The 8179-nt window shown below is 33.6% G+C and overlaps 1 non-coding gene across 1 annotated transcript; it reads left to right on the forward strand.

Moving 5' to 3' along the window:
• Positions 1-7866: 7866 nt before the first annotated feature.
• On the forward strand, positions 7867-7938 carry TRNAT-UGU (transfer RNA threonine (anticodon UGU)). Its single transcript has one exon. It is a non-coding gene; the product is annotated as a tRNA-Thr (tRNA).
• Positions 7939-8179: the final 241 nt, after the last annotated feature.

An 8179-nucleotide genomic window follows, 5' to 3' on the forward strand; every position in this document is an offset into this window, starting at 1 on the left:
CTTTTTTGAAGATAATTGCTTGTTTGCCGTCAGTTTCTGGTGATTTGTTTTTGGTATTCTTAACTGCTTGTTTGAGTTCTGTTAATGTAAATTTTTGGTAAGCATTACATTATTATAGTCATTTATGTTATTGGTGTTATTGTGGTTAGTATTGATTGGGAAAATGTTGTTTTGTTGTTTGTTGTTGTGTTGAATTACGCACAAAGGTACACAATGAGTTACATGTGCTCTGCCCGCCGCGGATATCGAAACCCGGTTTCAGGCGTCGTAAATGCGCAGGCATACCGGAGGGGGCTGTTTTGAAAATATGGGCTTTCTAATTCTGTGTTATTTGTTACGTTATTGTTTACTCTATTGTAAAAATAGGTGTTCACGTCTGGGTCGTTGTGTTTTGAAAGTGTTTTGTAGTTCTTGTCTGAGGGCTTCTGCTTTTTTTTTGTTGGTGTGCACTAATGTGTTATTTTATTCTAGTGTTGGGTATTTTCTTATTGTGGCTTTTTTGGTGAGTCTTTATAGGTGCGACCGAAACTTTCTAGGCTCGTTTTTTTTTTTCGTTTAGTTGGAAGCAAATGTTATCCGATTTTTCTTCGTTTAACAATATAATTTCTGGTCTCATTTTATTTCTCATACTGCTTATTTGTGTTTTTATTTCTTTGTCTCTTGTTGCCATGATCTGTCTATTTAATTGTCTTTTTTCTGTTTTATTAGTTGTTTGTTCGATTTCCATGCGTTATTTATAGTTTTATGTTGTTCCTATGGTACAGTATCCGATGCTGGTTTTGGTTGGTACTCTGTGATTATTTGACTATAACTATCAACTTTTACTTTGTTGTTGGCTGTATGCTCAACATTTTCTGGTAATATGTTGTCTAATTCTTTCTGATATTCTTGGCAATTAGCTTAATTGTAGTTGAATTTGTCTTGTTTAAAGGTTACATCTTTATGGGGATCGAGATCGAAGGTACACCATATTGGAAGAAGATCACTGTCAACATCTTTTCTCACATTAAAATTTAATAACTTTTGTTTGATATTAAAGAATGTGAGGCAGAAGTCTAAGATATCTCTTGTATTTATAGCGTACGTAGTATGCGTAGGTGTACTGTCGTTTATTACGGCTATATTATTTTCATCAATGAATTGCAATAGATGTCTTCCGTTTGTGTTGGTGGATTTACGTCCAAAGTTTTTATATTCACTATTCAGATCACCTATTACAATTGTATTTGGTTGTGGGAAAAGATATTGTGGAATAGGTTTATGTCAATACATTTGGTTGGTGAACAATAAATACCTGCTTCTGTTATAATTGAATGGTTATCTAGCAGGATATCAATCAGTGATAACGAGAAATCCCACTTGTAGAAAAAAATATACATGTAAAAACGGCTGGTTTGGGTTGTAAAAATTTTTATGTAAAGGAGTGAACAACGTTTCGACCTACTTCGGTGATGGTCAGGTTCACAAAGAAAGAAGGAGGTAACTGACCGATAGCTGACTATGTGTTTGAAGAGGGATGTTTAACTGAGTTTAGGAATGTAGAGGGCGTGCTTAGATGTTTGATTATATTTATTAATATGCGTATAAAGGTGTTTCTTTGTATTGGTTTATTTAGGGTTTGAGTTGTTGTGTAAGCAAGGCTTCTTTAATTCTGCGTTTGTTTATGTTTGTTTCTTTATTTAGTAATTGGGTGTTTTGTATGGTTAAGTTGTGTTTATTTGAGTTGCAGTGTTCGAAAACGTGTGAAGGTGACTTTTTGTGTTCTTTGAATCTGGTTTCCATTTTCCTACTTGTTTCACCAATACAGAAGTCGTGGCAGTTATCACATTGTATTTTATAAACAATGTTGGTGTGGTGTTTTCAGTGTAATATTTACATAGTATATACGTCAGTTTTGTGCCTAGTTTTTAAATAAATTTGGTATTAACTGAAATGTCATATTTTGTTCCTAGATTTTGCCAAATGTTGGTTATTTCTCTGCTGATGTCGGGAATATATACCGCAGTATATGGTTTCGTGATTTCTTCGAATTGTGGAGATAGCTTGTTGATGTTGATGAAGTATTGTTTCATGTTGTCTAATTCGTCGTTAATTTTATCTGGTGAACATAGTTTTATGGCTGTGTTTATTTGGTTTCTTAGTATGCTAAGTGTTTGTTTCATTTCATGTGCTGAGTCCTAGGGAATGTATAGTCCAGTATGGGTGATTTTTCGGTGGACTTCTGTTTTAAATTGTGTATCGGTTCTTGTAATTTTAAGGTTGAGAAATAATATGTGATTGTTTTCTTCCTGTTCACACGTGAAGTTAATGTTGGGATGTACAGAGTTAATGTGATTGAAAAAATTGAGTGTGTTTTCTGTAGATATGAATCCCACAATCGTGTCGTCTACGTATCTGTACCAGTATAGTGGTGAATGTATTGCCATGTTAATTGCTTGTGTTTCAACTTGTGTGATAAACATATTGGCTAGAACTGGTGATACTGGGTTGCCCAAGCTTAGACCACTTGTTTAGATGTAGTTGTGGTTGTTGAACATTAAGTTTGTCTTCATCGTGGTGAATTCTATGAGGGTTGCTAATTGGTCACTGGGAATGTCTATTGATGGATTAGGGTTTTGGATATAGAGTTCTAAGGCTATAACAGAGAGGGATATAACATTGAAACTGGCCATTAAATCTTTATGATTAAGTTGATATAGGTTAGATTTCAAATTTAAAGAGTCTTTGATGAATGATCTGGCTGATGTTACATGTTTGGAGAAGGCCCATGCCATGTATTTATTAAGACTGTAATTTAACGATTCATAAGTGAACATTATTGGTCATAATAGACAATCTGGTTTATGAGGCTTGGGGATGCCTTATATTTGTGGTGTGCGTGAGTCGGTCTTGTGTAGCTAGGACTAAAGTGATTTTGAAATTGTGTTGGCTTTTTTCAATTTTGGTAGTATTTTGTTTAGTTGCATTTCGCGTGTTTTTGTTTGATTTGTTTGTAATGGTTTAAATTTGTATGTGTCTGATAGGATATTCTTCATTTTTGGATGCATTCATTCGTATTCATTATGACTATAGCGTTTCTTTTATCTGCTTTTAGAATTTTTATGCTTTTGTTTTGTAATGGAATTAATGTCTTGTTCTGTGAAATTGTTTGTTAGCTTTCTGTTTTGTGAAATTATATTGATGGTTTCATGAGAAAATTCTTTGAAAAATCGTTTAAGATGTTTTAGGTGTTTCTGGAAAATATAAAATTTTTAAATTTTGTCTTGGAAGTTTGGATGTTGTATGTCAATAAAATTTTGAAGTTGTCTTCTTTCTGTCTGATGTTTTCAGTTGTTTTCTTGTTTTTTTGTTTTCTGGGGAAAGTATCGCAAGTCTCCTGACTAGGTCTTCTAAACTTGTATTAATTTCTAAGGTTGGAATGTACCTAGGTGTTATTACGAAGTTGAATCCTTTGTTAAGTAGATGTATCACGTCTGTGTTTACTTGTCGGTCGTATCTGTTAATTATGAGTTCAATTAATGGTTTGTCGTGTTGGTGACTTTTCTGTTGTTTGCATTTTAGATTTTCTAGTTTTTTTGTGGCAGATCTTTTTGTATTTGTCATTCCCAGTGGTCATTTGGTTTATGTTTCGTTGTATAAGTCCGCAAATCTCTGGTTTCATGCAGCATGCCAGTTGAAGTTCTAGGTTCATTTTTTGTTAATGTAAGTCATATAGTTTTTATATAATAACATAATTCCTCTGTTAACATCATGGTTGTTTTATCTTTTCTAATTGCCATATATTTTCATATTTTAAATCTATTGTTATGATAAATCAGGGTTTCACTTAGAATAATAATATCAGGGCTAATTTCTATTATTATGTCTACGCTTTCGTGTTTCTTGGAAGTAAGTGAGCCTAGAATTGTGAACTTATGTTTTAGTAAGCATTTAGTGATTGTTGTAATTGGTTGTGGTATGTATTTTCTTGCAGCGCTTATGAATAGATCAAAGCAGTTTTTAGTTTGGGATAGATTTGTGTATTCTGTAATGAAATCTGTAAAGATGTTTTATTTACATTTACTATTAAACTTGTTTCGTCGTTTGTGCTCTCTTTTATTGTATGAGTGTTGTTCTCTTGGGTGTTTGTTTTGTCTGTGTTTTTGTTAAGTTGTTGTGTATTGTTTACTGTTTTCGTTGAGTTTTGTTGTTCTTTTGTTTGTCATTTTGTTGTGTGATGTTTTCCTTCAGCTTTTGTGCATTTGTCATTGTATGTCTTTTGTAGCAGTGTGTGTTTGTTGTGCAGTTTTATTACTTATATCGTTTGGAATTTGTTTTGTTGTTTTTATTTCATAGATACGCTGTTTTATTTTCTTGTACAAGTGGCAAACTTTGTAGTTTGCTGTGTGTGTTTCTAGGTAGTTGCAACAATTAGGAATTACTTACTATTTTTTACAGACAAATATATGGTACTTACCGCCATGTATACAGCACCTCGGTGTTGCTAAACGTGCCGCTGATACGTGACCATATCTTTGTCAATTGTTGCATTGTATAACTACAATTGCTGGTCTTTTCAATTGCTCTACTTGAAAATTTTGGTACCACAGAGTTAATACCGATGTTTATTAGGTCCAGAATGTTGTAATTTTTTTCTGTGTCTACTCTTATTAAGTTTGTTTGTTTGTTTGTTTGGATATTATTCTTTCGACTTTACTGTAAGGTATATTTTGATCCTGTAGTGCCTGTTGTGTGTCTTCTATGTTAATTGCGTAGTGCACCCAACGAATTACGATTACCTTGGGCTGTGGTATGCTACCTGGTAGGTGGATATTAATGTTTCCACGTGTAAAAGCGTCCTTCGGCCATTCTTTTAGTAGCTTTTGAGGTCAGCAGCTCCTTTTCCACGAACAAGGACACCGCCACTGGGTAAACGCTTGTCATTGGCGATTTCCACAACTGGATTACATCGTCTGATTTCCACCGCAATTTGCGGTTGGTTGTATGTGCGAGGTACACTTTGGATTATAGAAGACTTTGGGGTTGTTTAGATTTTGGTGTTATTTTTCGGACCTTATAGTATCATTTTGTGATGAATTTCGTCTTTTGTTTTTGATAGCACTAGTGTAAAACCTTGTTTTTCAGTGTTTTGTTCCTCATTTTGTTAATGGATTTCGGCTATATCATTAATTGTTGTGTATCAGCATTCAAGGTGTTATTTGGGCCAGTTGGTTTGTTTTTAGTATTTATAAAGGTGGAGGAAACTATCACAGTATGAGAAGTTTCTCCACTTTCTTCTTCATTTTCATAATTTTCACTGGAGTTAGTTAACAATTTTTATTCTTGCTTTTCATTTTCTCCTTATATTAATATCTTTATCTTTATCAAAAGATGATAATTTTGGCCACATTACATCAGGCCATGAATGGGGTTTTATTAACTGCATTTGAAATTAAATTGATATCTGGCCACCTAATGAACTAGATTTACTTAGCTTGTTTTTCAGGCCACTGGAAGGGCGTGCGTCTTGGTTTTTGGACGTCATGTTCTTTTACTAAGCGGTTGTCAGCGTCGCTCTAGGTTAGGCGACCCGCACTTTCGTCGTCCAGGTGAAGTCTTAGGCTTCCTCACGTTAAACAGGTTCTATAACTTATTTGAGTATTTCTTAGCGCTCTTTCACCCATATAAGTGTATGTATCTCACTCAGAAGGAAGTTCTTCTTTCCCTGTGTATTCGATAGCTCTTTAAAACCTCTCTCTTCTTCTCGCTAAAGGTCTCCTGATCTCATTATTTAATATTGTTTGTTTGTTTTGAATTTCGCGTACCTAAATTAGCAGTGTAAGACCAGAGGGAAGGCAACTAGCCATCACCAACCACGGTCAACTCTTTGGCTACTCATTTACCAATGAAGAGTGGAATTGATCTGTCACATCATAACGGCACGACCGCTGAAAGGGCGAACATGTTTGTTGTAAAAGGAATGCGAACCCGTGAACCTCACATTACGATTCCACTGCCTTCATACCTGGCTTCGTCTCTGAAAGCGTTCTACTTCAAGAGTAAATACAACCAAAATTAAGATTAGCCAATTGTTTTTGTATTTATTGCTTTTCAAATTTTTATATCTTAAGGTCTTATAACCTTCACAGTTCATAATTATGCTTGTGATTTATGGCATGAGAACCTTTTTTACTTACTTTACAAGAACACAAATTGCAACGGCAAGCGTCCCTTGTGTGACTGGCTGGTGGACAATATATTCGTGTATTGCTTTACGAATGGCCACGACAGGTGACCCCTTCAATCGGTCTTTGCTTCATGTTCGTTGCGTTCGTCGTGCCATCTTACACACGCGCGGGTGTGTGTTTTTCGTATAGCAAAGCCACAAAAGGCTATCTGCTCAGCCCACCGAGGGGAATCGAACCCCTGATTTTTGCGTTGTAAATCCGGTGACATACCGCTGTATTAGCGGGGGTTTTACACACGCATCATCGAAATAAAAGTGTTCAGCAAAAAAAAAGTCGATGGTAAGAAAATGAATTATTTTTATAGACATTCCGATCAGGGTGCGATAATTTCTAATGAAGAAATATGTTTATAAAAATAATAACCACATGTAATAAAAGTAATATTCTAGAATAAGAAAATCTAGAATTTTGATATCTTTGTGATATCATTTATAATCTGAGATAGTTACAGTTACTAAGTAGTAAAATAATTAGGAAAAAATTTTAGTTACTGGTTGAAGTAAATTAATGAATGTTTTCCTTAGTATAATTATATCTATAATTTAATTGGATTATCTCAAACAGCTTCTAAACGCATAAACACTTTCGTCGATTTCGATATTTTTAAACAAACGAGAGAAGGAATCCACTACTAAATTTTAATAGTTTGAATGTTAAAGTACGAAATCCAACTGCGAGGATGGAACTCATAACATATGGGTTATTTGACCAACACTCTACTACTGATTTTAACAATTTATGCTTGCATTTTTAAATGTATGATTTATAGAGAATAATATTTACCTTACGTAAGTGTTAACATAATGAAGAGGCTTCTTGTACAGGTGATGCATATAACACAATGAAATAATAGTAGTATTCATATTGAATCAAAATTAATGCTTGAACACAATATCTTTAGTTTAAATATTATTTCTATTGTAACTCCTAAATCAGGAAGTAGATTCCAAGAAAGAATATTATATTGATCTTTGTTGTCGCTGTTGTGTGTAAAAAGTGTTAAGGTTTCTCTGTTTTAATTATCTTGTTAAATAATTTGTGAAAAAATTATGTATATCATAAGACTCTCACAAATAAATGTCTATAAAATGATCAGCACCTGTTTTTGCAGTTTTTAAGATGGTTTATTTTATGATATATGGCTGTACTTTTTTGATCAGATGACCACCTTCGTAAACAGATATATTTGTATGACACCATTTTCAATGATGCTTCATTAATGTTTGAAAAAATTCTTTTCATAACTGGTAGGTTGATATTTATGTGTAAAAAAATCTAAAAAATAAAATTCAAATAAATGCTTTCTTTATGCAGTGTTTGGAGAATAACAAACAGAATTGAACTATTGTGTGCGCTGCCTCCACTAGTAGCGCAGCCGAATGTATGCTTGCTTACAATAATAAAAAGCGGTGTAGCTTAATGCGTAATTTCAAAAAACAACTGTTATATATCTGAACAGATGAGAAAACAGTAGAAAACCTTACTGCTGGAAATGTTGTCGAAGAGATGTTCTTAATATGTTTTTTTTTACGTGTGATCGTTTTAACAAAGCTAAATTAATCCACTGAACGACAAGCGAATATTTAATATACTGTATAAGATTAAAGAGAAATAATGCGTTTTTAACCAATATATACGAACTATCATAGCTCAGGGGTAGAGCACTGGTCTTGTAAACCAGGAGTCGTGAGTTCGAACCTCACTGGTGGCTTGTACATCTTGAACTTGACGGATGCTTTTATTTTCATTACCTGTAATTGAACAAAATAACATAATATTATTTTACGATAAATATGGGGATACATTATTTTTCATGTAATTTAAATTTTCAATAAAAGCGACATTGTTATTTAAAAAATTTACTGCGTTTTCTATGCTTCTATTAATTCTATACAGCGTGTGGAAATCAATATTTCAAAAATTGCTTGGAAAATAACCTGTTTTGATATATC

The sequence above is a fragment of the Tachypleus tridentatus genome, chromosome 1 (assembly GCF_004210375.1).
Source record: "Tachypleus tridentatus isolate NWPU-2018 chromosome 1, ASM421037v1, whole genome shotgun sequence".
NCBI classification, from domain to species: domain Eukaryota; kingdom Metazoa; phylum Arthropoda; class Merostomata; order Xiphosura; family Limulidae; genus Tachypleus; species Tachypleus tridentatus.